The following is a 14,552-nucleotide window of genomic DNA, read 5'->3' on the forward strand; positions in this document are numbered from 1 at the left end:
AAGCCTGAAAATTAACACACCTTCTCTTACCTCACTGACCTAAAATGAGATGAATTTATATATGTTATAACCATTTCAGCAAGCACTTAAATACCAGTCAGGATCTCCTCTTAGTCACATGGTACCATGAGTTAGCCCTCACCCTTGAGTGCTTTGCTAGAGACACCTAAAGAAGCCATATCATTAGGAAGAGGAGGCCTGGCAGGCCAGTTTGAGTCCCCATTAATTCCCACTATTCACTGTTAGTCAGCTGGAATATTCACAGTCATCTCCCTTAGCCTATTGTTAATCATGATTAGGCAGTGTGTTTTATTTGGGTTTTCTTAATGAATTTATTACCTATTATTATATTGTTAATTTAGTGAATACTTGCTTATTTTAATTGATTGCTTTTCCTTTTCTTCTCCCCATGCCTTTTCTTTTTGGCCTTCAATATCTTCAAACTCCATTGCCTTTGCTGCTTGCTCTTGTGATTACCTAACTGTATCCTTTAATCAATCTTCTAACCTTTGTTAACTAAGAAAATATGCTTTAAATATCTTATGATCACTCCCCCATTTCTGTAGCTTCCCCATCCTCAGATTAAACCAACCATTAATAAAAAATATTTTGGAAAAAATGGATCTATACTGAAATATATGGGTTTTTTGTCACTATTGCACAAAATTATATTTCAATGAAAATAAATACTATTTACATGGCACTCATATTGTATTAGATTCAAAAAAATTAGAAGAAAATTTGCTTTTGTATTAAACATGTAGGGATTAATCCATAAAGGATAGTAAAATAAAAATAAATGCTATTTATATGATATTTACATTGTATTTTATTTTTAAAGTAATCTAGAGATGATTAAAGCATATGGAAGGATGTTTGTAGACTATACTCAAAGAATACACCATTTTATATAAAATGCTTGAGCATCTGAGGATTTTGGAAAGTTTTGGACTCAACTCCCTATGGTTACTGAGAGACAACTGTACTTTCTTTTGTTAAGGCTAGCTTTACACTTCTGGAGGTTGAGTAAATAAAATGTCATGAGTCTTTTTCTGAGACTGGCACAATATCAATATTGGAACAGTTAATCAGATGACCTAATTCAAAGGCAAAGTGGCCATATGCTTAATAGTCAGTTATACAAAGCTCTCAACACATATACTTCATAAAAACTAGAAAATGAGCCGCTTGAGTGTGGCAGTTCTGGAGTTACTGTTTTTGAGTTACAAGGCTCAGTAATTGAGGATATAGTACAACATGCATGGAGCAGCAAGAGAACCATATAAAAGGAAATATACACTTGAGTGATAATTTGTTTGTTATAGATTTGTATTTGAGTAAAGAGAACATTTATAATAGATGGGGCTTAGCAAAGAAGATCTTACCCAGGATACTTTTAATATAAAAAGCAAAACAAATAGTTTGGTAGAAAATTAAAGGGGAAAATGAAAGTATATCATGGATGTGCAAAATGGACTCTATATAAGCAGAAGGGAAGGTTCAGGGAAGTTTGAGAATAGCCTACATGAAACAGCATATCAGCCATGGGAGTCATGAAGAAAAATATTGATTGGATAAGAGAAGAAGCTTACCCATTGTCTAAAGGTTAGACCAACAAGTTTAGCTTTAATTCATGCACAATATGGAACTATTGAAAGAGTTGTGGTAGTTCAAGTGGAAGAGGAAGGATAAAAATAAATTGGTTAAGAAAAATAATGAAACATCACTAATTTTAATTCATGTTATAAAATTATTGTAGTAGATGAGGCTAAGATAGACATGGCTAGGACTATGCTGGTAGAGCTGAAGTGAGTCATTATGACAAAGACTTACAATGCAGTAACTGACAGGACAGGAGAAGGTCAAAGTTGACTCTTGCATTTCTGTCCAAAGTAAGCAGGATATTGGCAGTGCAACTGAGCCCACCTGGGGACTAAATTAGTCTAGACTTACCCTTAATATTTAATTAAATTACTTAAGGTATTTTAAAGAGAAAAATTACTAGTACCATTATTCTTCTTTAAAAATAATTCTTCTCCACCTTCTCTATAACACTGATCCTTCAAGTCAGGCATCAGATGTAAAGCTTTATTTATAGTAATGACATTTAAATGACAGAATTTTAGCATGCTAGTAATATTTATGAAAGGATATACATTCAGGGATAAAGAATTCTGCAGGGTGAATAAGAAAATTAAAACATTTTAAGAAAAAATGATTTGTCTTTGTAAAACAAAAATTTTCCGGGCCGAGGATTTAGCTCAGTTGTTTCACTGCCTGCTGTGCAAATGCAAGGACCTGAGTTTGATCCCCGGTACCCCCCCAAAAAAAAAAAAAAAATTTCCCATGCAAAGTATCATATTGTACAAGTGAAATGCTCAGCCATAATTGAATACATGGTGTAGGATGTTGCTATAAATATTTCAGAATTCTCCTCCCTCAAAAAAGTACAGAAAAAAATAAAACATTGATATCAGTTTGCTCAGATTCATTTAGTTCACATCAATATATATATATGTATATATATATATAAATTTAAAAGAATATTTTCCATTTCATGTTATAAAGTGTTTGAATCCTAATATTTGTGGTCTTCTGCTCATAATGATAATAGCAGTGATGATCATTATGATTAGAATAACATTTGAAATGGCATTCCCAAATCTAAGCTCAATACTTTAGAAAACAAAAACCTTGGCTGGAAAATTTTTGCAACAAATGAACTTATTTTGAGATTTGGTAGCTTGTAGATTTCTATTTTATAGCAACTCTATTTTTATATACTTGTTTGGTACAAAAGGCAAACAAGTAGCTTCTAAAATGTCCAGAAGAATCAAAACAAATGATTATAAAATTTTACCTGGGGATATATTTGAGAAAAGAAAACGAAAAACTGACTTGTTTCCTGGAGCGTAAAACTCAGCTGCAGCAGAGAAGTAAGTTTCCATTCCCAGAGATCCAGGAGGCAAAAATGAACACCTTACACATTCCCTATGTGTAAATATCACATGAATTGAGGAGTGCCCTAAAGATGGAAGCTGTTGTATTTTAACTGTGTGTTTTCAGAAGTTATCTTGCTATATGACCCATGATAGATGCTAACTAAATATTTGCTCAAGCAAATAAATTATCAAATTAAGTTGATATTGGCAGTAGCAGTCAGTTTAGAGAACAAAAAGATAAAAATCTTCCCCAGACTTCTCTCAAAATGTTATATGTAATATAAATACACATAGCCACACAAAGCGGCTGGAACATTATACATTGCTATTCTTAGAACTTATATACCAGAGTGGTCCACTTTTTACATTAATATATTTGATTGTCCCAGCATTTCAACACTTTAACCGTCTACTTTCTTCTCTTTTCTCCTTTTGGGATTTCCATGAATTTATTCTTCTGTTTTCCTTCCTCTCACCACCCTTTCTGCCCTTTCCTGTTACTTGTATAACTTTTCTTAAATGTTGCTTTAATATCTCCTGCTGAGCCCATTTTTCCTCCTTTTCTCTAAGTTTCTGCTAAACATACATATTTATTCTCATCATTTTCCATCCCACTGTGTGCCTAAGTGATGTTTTAGCCCTCAATCTCCTTTACCCATAAGCTTCATTTCCAAGTGTACACTGGATCTAACTTCTACTACATAACTAATGTCACATATCCTTTATTTAGATTTGTATCCTTTTCACTATTATCTATTATAAATGTTAGTCTCTGTTATCATCATCATATAATAATTAATTCAACTAAAATCCTAGAGGTTAATTTACAATGACTTCCTGTTCTTTCTTCTTCTAAAACTCTGAAACACATTTCTTCATCCAAGACCGCTCTTGAGTTCCCCCAACTCTGCCCTCTTCAAACTCTCTTCATGGTCCTGTTTAAGCAACCTTTGGATCCAACTCTCTTTACTTGTGACTTTGCCTATCTTGTCTTCTTCTCATTCAGATCCTTACTGCCTGTGTCTTCCAGGAAACACATCTTTTAAAACCTTTTGGGCCGGGGATTTAGCTCAGTGGTTCTGCCACCTGCCTCGCAAGCACAAGGACCTGAGTTCAATCCCTGGTACCAAAAAAAAAAAAAAAAGAAAATCTTCTGAGGCAGTATCATTACCAGTACCAAATCCACCAATGTGACATCGTATAATCTCACTGAAATTTATTTTGTCCTAAGAGAAAAAAATCCTCGGATAAGAAGAAGGGGACAGGAAGGAGAAAATGTTCAAAGTTTGTTTTGATCATGTAAGTATGAAACTGACACAATAATGCCCAATTTTTAAAATCCTACCAATTCTGTTTTGGGTTGAATTTTGCTCCCCCTCCCTAAAACGCATATGTTGAAATTCCAATGCCAGGTCTCCTGCCTCATAAGGTGTTCTTATCTGAAGACAGGATCTTTACAGAAGTGGAGCCCTAATTCTGTACGGCTGATGTTCTCATAGAAAAGTGAACTTTGGACATGGAGACACGCATAAAAAAATGTGAAACACAAAGGGGAAGACAGCCGTACACAAGCATAGAGAGGCCTGGAGCTCCCACAGGAGAGCAACCCAGCCGCCATCTTGATCTTGGACTTCTAGACTCCAGAATGTGAGCTAATAAATGTCTGTGAGTGCAGCCTCTCAGTTGGTGGTACTTTGTTATGACATTCGTAGCGCAGGAAGACAAGTCCCACTTTCACCACTGCCACATACTGATACCCAAACAATTAACTACCTTGCCTTCTGTCATATTCTCTTGGTGCAGGGGCACTTCAAATTGTGCCTCAGGGGAGATTTCCAAGCCTTCCTTCTATAGGATTTTTATCTGCGTTATTCACTGAGTTTTGTGTTAAATCCACTGACACATTTCCTATTGAATCATAGAAACAAAAATATTTCAGCTCAAGACATGTTTTCTCATTCACAGTTTATCACCTTGTGAATACCCTTTAGGAATTTGTCTTCTAACAAAGAAAACAATAATAACAAAAACAACAATGAAAGTAATAATAATAGCTAACAATTTTATACCACTTATTATGTGTCAGGCACTGTAGAATATAGAATATATTCTATATATAGAATCCTTGGCTTTGTTTTCTTTCAATTCATGAACTTATTCAATTTCTCCTCTGAGCAATGAAAGAGAATCACAGAAATGGATATTGAGGGAAATTGTACATTGTTGTGCTGTTTATTTGCTTGGAGGAAAATCTTGTAAATTTTGATTGAGAGATTTCAAAGCTATTTTTAACCTGAAAAATAAGGATCTTATTTTAGTACACTAAAAGTTTCTTAAACAATGTCCTGCACTAAGTATTTTCTTTTCTTTCTTTTTTCTTTTACTTAAATTCTTTTATTGGTACATTTTAGGTATACAATATGTTTGCATTTATCATTGGGTGCTTGTACCTGTACATGATGTATCTTGGTTCTTATTTTTTCCCCATTTCCTGTCCTCCCTTCATCACCTCCACACTTCCCTATTTACAAAGACTTTGTTTCCATTTTTTTCTTTTCTCATAATTTTTCCTTTCCCTTCCCCTTCCCCTCCCACTTCACCTACCCCTTTGGACCTTTTCTTCCTATTTCAAATTATCAATTATTTGTTTTAATCATTTTAATCCTTATTTACACTTTCAGTTTCTCACACCAGAGAAACTGTTCAGTGTTTATACATGTGTGTCCTATTTATCTCACTTAAGAGTATGGCCTCAATATGCATCCATTTAGCTATAAATGTCTCTAGTTTCTCATTCTTTATGGCTGAGTAGTACTCCGTTTTATAAAAAGTGGGCATCTAAAATGAACAGATATTTCTCAGACAAAGACGTAAAAGCAGCAAATAAACATATGAAAAAATGTTCAATATCACTGGTCATTCGAGTAATGCAGATGAAAACAACGCTAAGATTCCACCTCACCCCAGAAAGAATGGCTGCTATCAAGAAATCATCCAGTAACAAATGCTGGCGGGAGTGTGGAGAGAAAGGAACCCTTCTTCATTGTTTGTGGGAGTGCAGACCGGTGCAACCACTGTGGAAATCAATATGGAGACACCTCAAAGAACTAGGGCTAGAGGTCCCACTTGACCTAGCTGTTCCCCTGCTGGGTATCTTCCCCAAAGAATTAAAAGAATCATACCACAGTGATATATGTGCACCCATGTTTATAGCGGCACATTTGTAATAACTTAAGCTTGGAAACAGCCCAAGTGTCCATCAACTGGAAACTGGATAAAGAAGATATGGGTTTTTTATGCACTAATTATTTTCTTCTAGCCCAGTGATTCTCAAACTTTAGGGTGACACAGAATCACCTGGAGGATTTGTTCAAGCATAGGTCTCTGTCTCCTCTGTCCCAGTTCTGATTCAGTAGGTCTGATTATTGAAGCTGAATTTACAGCTTCACAAAATTCCCAGATAAAAGTGATATTGCTGATTTAGGGACCACATTTCCACATTTTTCCAACTGGTCTAATTTATGGTCACTAACCACAAGAAGCAAAAAATTAGCAGTTCACAAATGTCTCCTAAACCTGCTGTTATTGCTAAAGAGTGAAAAGAAAAACAACAGGCTTCATGACTGATGATAATGTTCAGGTAGTTGGTACAGTTGGAAAAACCACTTATGTTAATTTGTTAGTGTGTTTGCATACATGACATTATTTGTGTTTTAGATCTGCTTAGCAAATTTTACCAGTAGTTAAAAAATACATGTCTGGGTGTATTTATGTGAGTGTGTGCTTATACATTACTTTATACAGTATGATATATATATATATATATATATATATATATATAGCTAAACAATTATCAAAATCTCTCTAGTGCATATATTCAAGGTTGCAATAGCACATTCTTATTTTTGTAAGTTCTGTGATTATTGCGGGGGGGGGGTCTTGTATAATTATGTTGTTGGTCTCATGTAATAGAGATAAGAATCTTCTCAAAACTGTTATTCTGTGAGGCTCCCTCTAGTGTCCTTAACTGGATATGAAAGCACTACAGTTATACTTGCAACATGCATTCAACAACGAATTAGGGGTATCTCAAAATGACTGAAATATTGCTCTGAGAAAGATATTACTTATTAAATAATGAATGTTAATTTTGTGATAAAAGATGTTCATGATCTTGGCAAAATGAGTATGTACTTAAAAACCTAACTCTGCTGCAAAAGTATATACAGAGTTTAAGTATCTTAACTATGCTTATGGTAATAGATACATTCAAATGATAACTCAGAAACTTTTATATAGGTTTTATTTTGTAGATGATGTGTTTCAGCATCACATGCATACACATGTAACAGGCCGTTTTCAAGTTCTTCAATTTTAAAGTGGTTATGATACCTTTTATGGGAAATTACTTTCAGGATTTAGTTCCAATCACTAGTAACCAGGGTTTTATGAAATCATTCTAGTCTTCTCTCTTTGTGTGCCTTCCTTCTAGAACAGTGTAGTTCAAAAAGAAAAGTAACATAAATATCATAAAACATTTTTGTCACACTTTATGAGTAGTACCAGGTATATTAATTTGACAAGGTATATTATTTAACCCAGTATTTTCAAAATTTTAAGTTACACTGGCTGCAATTCAAATGCTCAACAGCCACACATGGCTAGGGGCAACCATATATTATACAGTACAGTATTAGAAAATGTGGGTTATCATTTCCCCTTAGCTGTTGAATTGAAAGAAAAATTATAAGCACTTGTCACGGACTGTGAGGAGATGTATTAAGATAAAAGTTCAGTTATTAAAAGAGGAATGGCATTCACAGATGCAAGAGAGTGGTGCCAGGTAGTAACATCTCTGCCAGACACTGTCTCCAGAGGGCGTTCACAAAAGTCACTCTGAAGCTAGTGATCAGATGGTGGGAATTTTGAATGGAAAGAAACCTCACCCTACTTCAACAATCTTTGCTTACCTCAACTTTATGGATTTGTGAACTGGAAGTTGGTTTCTTGCTATGTTGTTGAGACAATTGCTCCTTCTGCTATCAAACAAGGGAACCTGGTGGATGGATTTCCAATAGCTTTTGCCCATTTTATGCCCACTCCTCCTGTCTAAATGTACATAATGGCCTCCCATGAACCCTATCCTTCGCTTCCTAGCAACTATATGAAAGCATATTCTTCATTCCTTTATATTTTTACTGCTTTTCTCCACTGAATATGATCTTTAGAAGACTAAATATCTTCCTTTACTTTGTAATTTACTGCTATGGATGTAATACATTTACTTTCACATTGTAGATTTCCAAATAAATGAATTATTTTTTAAAAAACTCAAAGACTTCAGGTTAGAAGGCATTTTTCAAGTCATTCCTTTAAAATATAGTTTCTGTTTCATTCAGTCTTTCTTTGTTCTCCCTATCCATCTTTATTCAGCCTTTACGTAGTGAAGATATAATGTGGTAAGGTAGAAATGGTCATTCCTTTCTTACCCACTTTTCCTTGGCAATCTCATCAATCTCACCTAACTCATATCTTGATTAATTTAGTTATTGAGTAAAGGGAACTAACTGAACTTACTTCCCACATCTGTTGGAAGAATTACTTAAGATATATTATATTTGCAAGATTAAGTGTATGCGTGTAGATGTATGTATAAAATCCTGTAGCATAGAGATTGGATAGAAAAGACTCTTCCTACCTCTTTAAAGTTCACCCATCCACAAAGCTCTGTTTCTAGATTACATTTGACCTTTCTATTTTCAAGAGCCTACATAGGTTTCTGTCTGTATCACTCACTGGAAGCTTAATACTGTTTCACAGCAGTATGTGATTGTGTCTTGTATTGGTATCATTATCCACCTGGGAGCAAATTCCTAATGGGTATAATGTAGGTCCATGACTAAAGAAAGTACCTAATAAAATCCCATTTAGTAAATTTGTTTCTGCATTTCACATAGCTCTCTAACTTGTTCAGTATGATTCAGAATTTCAATGGTCTCATCAATGTACTTATTATACATCTCATCAATGTACTATATAGGACTGATTAAGATATAACAGTTTATATTACTGAATATATAATAATTTTGTTGAAAATCTGACAAAAAGTAATAATGCTTAATGAGAAAAAATTAATACAGATTATTTTAAATTTTAAACATACTTTAGAAAATATAACAAATATTTCTTGAGATAATGGTATTTTATGGGCTGGGCATTTGGCTCAATGGTATTGCTCAGTGGTGGAGCAGTTGCCTAGCATGGATGAGGACCTGGGTTCAATCCTCAGGAAAAAAAAAATGATACCTTGTGCAGAATTATTTATGTGATACATATATATGTATTCCATAATATTTATATCCCATATGAGTTAAATGCGTTAACATTTCTAATAACATATTTTACTACATTTGAAAGTTAATAGATATGCATATGTATATAAGCTCTTGAAATGTAAAGACTACTTGTCTTTATCATAATTTGAAGTACATTAGGATAAACAGCATGAAACTGACAAATGTTGAAGTTCCGAATTTTCTGATGTCAGCTTCCAAAATTAAGTAAGGAAATATTTCAAAATATTAACATATTCTCACCTAAACACATAGTTCAAGACTAGTCTCAGAATGTTGATGTGAACACAATTCTTCTAAACACTAGCTATTGTATAGTACTTGAAATTTTCTAAGAGTAGATCTCAACACAAAAGGACAGACAAATATGTAAGGCAACAGACCTGTTAACTAACTAGTTTCACTTGGATAATCATTTCACCATTTATAGATAATAAAATATCACACTAGGGCCGGGGATTTAGCTCAGTGGTGCCGCCGCCTGCCTCACAAGTGCAAGGTCCCAAGTTTGAACTCCGGTAGCAACAAATTAAAAAAAAATAAAATATCACTCCATATTCCTTGAATTTATATATATCTATATGTATATCAATATATATATACATATATCATTATACATGTATAATGTATATTTCAATAAAGCAGAAAAAACCCAAAAACTAAGTGTACGTTAAATACATACACATCTGTCCCCTTTAGTTTAGAGCACTGTGGGGACACACGTAACTCTCTCTTTCAAAGCACTACTCTCTATACACCTCTGAAATGAGAAACTTTATAATATTAAAATAGAAGGCGCTAACATTTACCTAGATAATTAGATTTAAAATACAATGTTATCTAAATTATTGGAGATATACTTTCTTCAATTGTTTGGTTACAATATCCTGAGAGTGTTCTATCAATACAAAAACATATTAAAGTTAAATCTAAATTAACATTAAATCCAAAAGTCAACCAAAACAATGTAACCATCAAGAACTGTAGTCCAAAAATTCAAACAAATACTTCCTTCCTAATTGCCCACATGCTGCAGTTTCTTAAAAAATATATTTGAGATGTATTTGAAAATAAAGTTAATCTAGCTATAGAATTCTTTATTATCAGGAGAGGAAGGATAAAAGATATGCTTGAGGAAAATACACATAGGTTCATAATTAATATCACAGACATATTGTAAAATACTACGAATATCAAAGGAACTGTATAGAAGTATCATATATACATATATATATATATATATATATATGCCACTGGACTCCATAGAAATAACTGAAATTTTAAAGTATATATATTGTTACTCAAACTTCAGATAAAAGTAAAAAACAAATGTTGTAAAACAAATGCATGGTAATGTTATTTTAACAAGTAATTGATCTTAAAATCAGTCTTCCAATCATACCGATGCAAAATTCTGAATCTTTAACATTTTTTGTTGATATTAAATGCTGACATTTAGTATAGGTGCAGATTTTGACAAGACTAATAATACTATTTATACATGTAATTATTTAAATTACCCATGCTGCTTCAGTTTAATTGTGTTCACTAAATTGGCATGCATAATTTATAACATCAATTCCATCAACCATCAATCCACATTTTAGACAGTAACCCATCAACTAAATGACAGGGTAAAATGTTTGAGTTAAATCAGAAAAGAACATCAACTTTTGAAGTTGGAAATTTGTATTATGTACTCAAGGCATAAAAGTTTTAGTGATATCATATAAATCTCTTCTAGTCTCTTTCAAAACGATCACAACTATGGTCATTAAGAAAATCATCCATAGAATAAAGAAGTTCTAATTTTTTTATTTATGTAGGTCATCCACCACTTTGGAAATCCTGTAGAATGTACAGATGCCTTCACTAAATAGTGTTTTTCAATGTATAAAATAAAGCACCTTCAGCCACAAATTATATTTAAATATGTCATCAAATTTTTATTATGTGATTATGTAGTATTATGAACAAGTGCTTTGTTATCAACAATATTGGCAGGCTTAATAACTAACAAATTTTTAAATGATGATGATAAATTATATTTTGAGATAGCTGCAATAGTTGTCATATAATAGGAAAATATCAGTGATGTTTAAGATTTCATAGATTCCTAGTAGTCCTACAGGACTTGTTGTCTACTTTTTTAGATGTTAATGAAATTATACATGATTTCTCCACCAGTAATCCAAACCTCTTAAAAATCAATCTGCAACCCTAATAAGTATTGTGAACCTAGGTTAAGAACACCTTGCATAGAGAAAGGATTGTATTTCAATCAACCTATTTTATCTTTCATTACTTAAGAGAAAATCTATCAGTTTATTTATTCTAGAAATAAAAAGATAAGCTGTACATGTTTTCAGCATATGAAACAAAATAACTGGGAACATTTTCCAAAACCAATATATAATGCAGACGAAATGTTTAACAATCATATTTAATATGATTTTAATCTTAATTTTATTTCTTACTGTTTTAGTTTTATATGCATGAACTATACATGAACAAGTTCTGAAAATTGGAAATGTTCTGGAATTCATACTGTTAATCAAAATGCCAGGGCATATAATTTAAGGATTTAATTATCCAAATATTTTTACACATAAATTGGTATACTGCAAGGTCGGTGTTCTGTTTGCATTTATACCTGGATAATGCATTACTCAGATAAGAGTTTAACACATACTACAAATATTTTTACAAGAAAATGTCACAGTTTTAAGGAATAAATTTTTACAATGACAATATTTTTGTTTTTTAAAAAAGACAATAGGAAATATTGTGAAAGTATATGGGTACTTATCATATAATTTCCCTTCACTACTTCTCTTAGTCTGAATTAAAATGTACTTTGCTAGATGGAAGAGGAAATGAATCCTTCACATACTGAACATGATGTTAGGAAACACTAGTTTAGGATTGATTTTCAACACACTTAATTTACACTTTTTAACCAGTTCCCATGAAGCTTAAGACACCACATTCTACAGAGAGTAACCTTGACCTCCCCAATAACCTCTTTGACTAGCAAATAAACAATTCTGATGGATTAAAAATAATATCAAGGGCTGGGGATTTAGCTCAGTGGCACCACACCTGCCTTGCAAGTGCAAGGTCCTGAGTTCAATCCCTAGTACCAAAAAAAAAAAAAAATCAAAACAGATCAAAAGATTTTGTCCACACATACTTCTGTCCTGTTCACACTAAATATCTGCTATAAAATGGCCTAACATGATTTTTCACATGAAATATCATTCTCAGATAAAATTGAGATAAGTGAGTTCAATGTTACATCAAAATTATCAAATATCAAAAATATGACTTCAACCATTCAAACCTTCTATATTAGTTTCCTATCACTCCAGATTATAATGAAACTAATTGCAAATAAGAGCATATTACCTCACACTTCTGTAGACCAGAAATCTAAATGCAGGTTCACGGAAATTTCTGCTCAGGGATTTACATTCTAGGTATGGAACCAGTCAGGGATTCACTCTAGGCACTCTGGGAAACAGTCCACTCCCAAGTCATACTTATGGTTGTCAGAATTCATTTCCTTATGGATATAGAACTGAGATGAGTTTCTTCATGTTTTGTTGCCAGAAAGAAAATATTTAAAAAGATCTTGAAATCCTTTTACAGACCATTACCAATCCCTCAACAAATATTTATTTTATATCTTATATTAGTCATTATGCCTAGAATTTTACATACAGTAGCAAATACAGCACTGGCACTGATTTGAAAGTCTCTTTTAACAACATATGACATTCACAAACAATTATAAGGAATAAATACAACTAGTAAATCAGTTGAACATATTTCTACACACATTTATTGTGAAACCATGATGTATCATTCACAATGCTGAATCCTGAAAATACACATAATTTATACAGTTCCTAATTTTTTATAATATAGAACCATGGCTGTTTCCTAGCAGCTCATGCTAAAAGTGAACAATATATTTTATTGTGTGTGTGTGACATTAAGAACATTCTAATCCTCACTTCCTTTCCAAAGCTGTTGGGTTTAATCATTGATAGATCATTGAGATTGGCTAATGACCTGGAAAAAGATGTAGAAATATTCTAAGCATGCCTAAAACTGACACCATCAGTTTATATCTGAAGGCATTTCTGAACTAGGTGCAGTTAAATTGATAGGATCTTGATGTTATCTCCAGGAAACTGGAAGATGATTCTTACATACTAAATAATCTGATCAGATAAGTGAATGTATTGTTAATAACTTTGAAATTGTTGAGCAGAATATGCAAATTATATATGGCAAGAGCTAATGATTAGCACATTAGCTTACTAATGATTTTCCAAAATTAAGTGGCTTTATCACGATTTTTCAGAATTAAAATTGTTATATGGGTCTGTAATGAAGTAACATCCTCTATCATCTGCTGTTGTTTCAGAAAAAAATAAAAAATATACTTAAAGCAGTAAACATGAATTACACATTTTGAAATTACAGCGGAGAAGCTTTCTTCTTTAAAATGTTCTTGCATTTATGGCAGCTTATTATTTGGTTTTTTGGCTATGTGAGAACAGATATTTTTCTAGATATTTTGAATTTTGAAACCAAGAATTTAGTGCTGTGACTTCTATAAAATTTTAAATGTATGTAATTGAGAGGTATGGAGCTCAGAGATTAAACTACTTCATATTCATAAAAATAAATATAATTGTATATAAAGAAAAGCACTGAAAGAGATAGAATAATAGCAATATTTTCAAGAAAGTTGGAGGGAATTGTTGTAAACATTTTATCAGAAATTTATAGTAAAGCAATAGCAATTTGATCCTAATCTTTATGTTTCTTAAATTTACACTTGATCTTAGCCAAAAGACCGAGGAGCGATTATGTTTCTTAAATTTAAAGTAGAGAGAATATGCAAGAAGATCTATTGCAGAAGATCTATTGCAAGTGTCCTTAAGAATATCTAATTTTTGTTTCTTAGAAGTATAAGTCCATATATTAAGAGATTTATTTTATAAAGTTAAAAACTACTTAAGAGCAGAATTAGAATTAGCAAAATATTATCTCTATTTCTAGCCTAATGCTTTTCTCTTGCTCTCAAAAAATATGAATTCAAATCAAATCACTGGAGAGGGTTTATGACTAATAGGAAAAATTAAAGACATTACTTAGATTTAAACTATCATCATTCTAGACTATCAGAAAAGAAAAAAAGAGCAAAGGAACATAAGAAACTACTACTAAAAGAGCGATAAAT

At 32.5% G+C, this 14,552-nt stretch overlaps 1 protein-coding gene across 12 annotated transcripts in view; it reads left to right on the forward strand.

Moving 5' to 3' along the window:
- The window catches only part of Robo2 (roundabout guidance receptor 2), a 1,655,220-nt gene that overhangs the window by 630,553 nt on the left and 1,010,115 nt on the right, over positions 1-14,552 (forward strand). The window lies entirely within an intron of this gene.

This window comes from Heterocephalus glaber, unplaced genomic scaffold (assembly GCF_053883595.1).
Source record: "Heterocephalus glaber isolate CG9 unplaced genomic scaffold, H.glaber_assembly_v1.0 deba00000122, whole genome shotgun sequence".
NCBI classification, from domain to species: domain Eukaryota; kingdom Metazoa; phylum Chordata; class Mammalia; order Rodentia; family Bathyergidae; genus Heterocephalus; species Heterocephalus glaber.